Genomic DNA, 1,830 nt, shown 5'->3' on the forward strand with positions numbered 1-1,830 from the left:
AATAATAAGTAGTAGTAGTAATTGCATGGTAAAGTAGGTCATAAGGCCATAAATTCAACAAGCCATTACAAAAACTTTATCAAAGGGATGCAAAACAAAGTTAAAAAACACTTTTGACAGAATATCAGGTGATTATCTATTGAATTCTGAGTCTTAGAATTATGCACAGATGACCTCTGAAATCCCTTCCAGCTATACAATCAAATGGTACCACCATTGAAACTATGAAAAGAAAAGGAAAGATATAGCTATGTTTTATTTCATATTATTTCATATTATTTAATGATATGACCATAGGAAAAAGAAGCAGTTTTTGGTGGTCCCATGAAACACAACAGAGTTTAGACATAGGTCTACTGTAATTAGTTTTTATTTACCTAACAATTCTATTTGAAGACATAAAAAAAGATAGAGACAATAAGCTATGCTTTCTAAGTAAATTTATGGTACTTTATACTGGAGTGGTATGTGTGTGTGTGTAAATATGTGTATAGTAGATATATGTGTATACATACATATATGTATATATGAGTGTGTATGTGTGTGCAATGCAAAATGGATACTAAATGTATGCAAAGTCAAAAGTAACCAGATAGCCACAGCAGAGGAAGAGAGTGTGTGAACATGGATCTGGAGATGGACAAGCTTCTGGAAAGTATCTTTCATGATTTCAATAAAGCCAAAACCTCCCCAGCATCTTCTCCTATGACCATGACCCCTGATGCTTCAGATTCCCAAAAGATTGCCTGCAGACAAACCTAATTATGCCCTCTTTGCCTCCCAATAAGCAGTTTGACAGCTAGCTAGCATGACAAGCCACTGCAGAGTTTGAAAAGGCCATTAAGTAGATGGGTGAGGAGGAAACCCACCTATTGTAGCAGTTCCAAAAGTTCCCAGAGGCAGTGGAGAGAATGGGCAGTGACATAACATCCCAACAAGGGTTCACTTCCTGCCTGAAAGAGCTATTCAGTGAGCTAGCCAAGAATTTCACTGACCTTCAGAACTTGGGTATATCTGAAGAGGAAGTGATCAAGGAAGGCTGTGATGGAGCTGAGAATAGAAGAAGGAGAAGTCAATATACTCCTCATTATGCAGAGCATCATGCAGAGACTACTGCCTAAAGATCTACTATTTATTACTGCATCATTTCAATCATGTCCAACTTCCCATGACCTTATTTGGTTTTTTTTTTGGAAAAGATACCATCCCCAGCCATAAGTGAAAACCTGAAGACAGCAGAGCCATTTTGGGCTGGGAGGGGTAATAATCCCATGAAGAAATGTCTGCCTATCCCACTTGCCTTCTGCCCTCTTTCCCTTCCCTTCCCCAGCTCCCACCCCAAGACTATTCCACAGAGCATGATCCCTTTGTAATTACAGAGGTTCTTGTTTGGGGGAATGGAACCTATTATTCAAGAAAAAAAATAAAGACATATAATATGTGCAAATATAAACATGTGCACACACAAAAATACATAGCTATATATTAAAAAAAGTGAGGGTAATTTTGAGAAAATTCACTTGAAGTTAGAAGTGAAAGAGATCAAGAAAGATCATTTGTTAGAAGGCGGAGCTAGAGCTAAATTTTGAAAGAAACCAGAGATTCTTAGAAGAAGAGAGGAAGGGGGTGGAGCCAAGATGGCAGCAGGATATCAGGGACTTGAGTGAGCTCCCCCCAGGTCCCTCCAAACACCTACAAAAAATGGCTGTGAACAATTGCTAGAATTGTAGAACCCATGAAATAGCAGAGGGAAGCAGGACTCCAGCCCAGGACAACCTGGATGGTCACAGGGTAAGATCTATCATATGGAACTGGGAGTGCAGGGGGGCA

At 39.2% G+C, this 1,830-nt stretch overlaps 1 pseudogene; it reads left to right on the forward strand.

Moving 5' to 3' along the window:
- Positions 1 to 624: 624 nt before the first annotated feature.
- Positions 625 to 1,218, forward strand: LOC118854586 (annotated as a pseudogene).
- The last annotated feature ends 612 nt before the right edge of the window (positions 1,219 to 1,830 follow it).

Source organism: Trichosurus vulpecula, chromosome 6, assembly GCF_011100635.1.
Source record: "Trichosurus vulpecula isolate mTriVul1 chromosome 6, mTriVul1.pri, whole genome shotgun sequence".
Classification (NCBI taxonomy): domain Eukaryota; kingdom Metazoa; phylum Chordata; class Mammalia; order Diprotodontia; family Phalangeridae; genus Trichosurus; species Trichosurus vulpecula.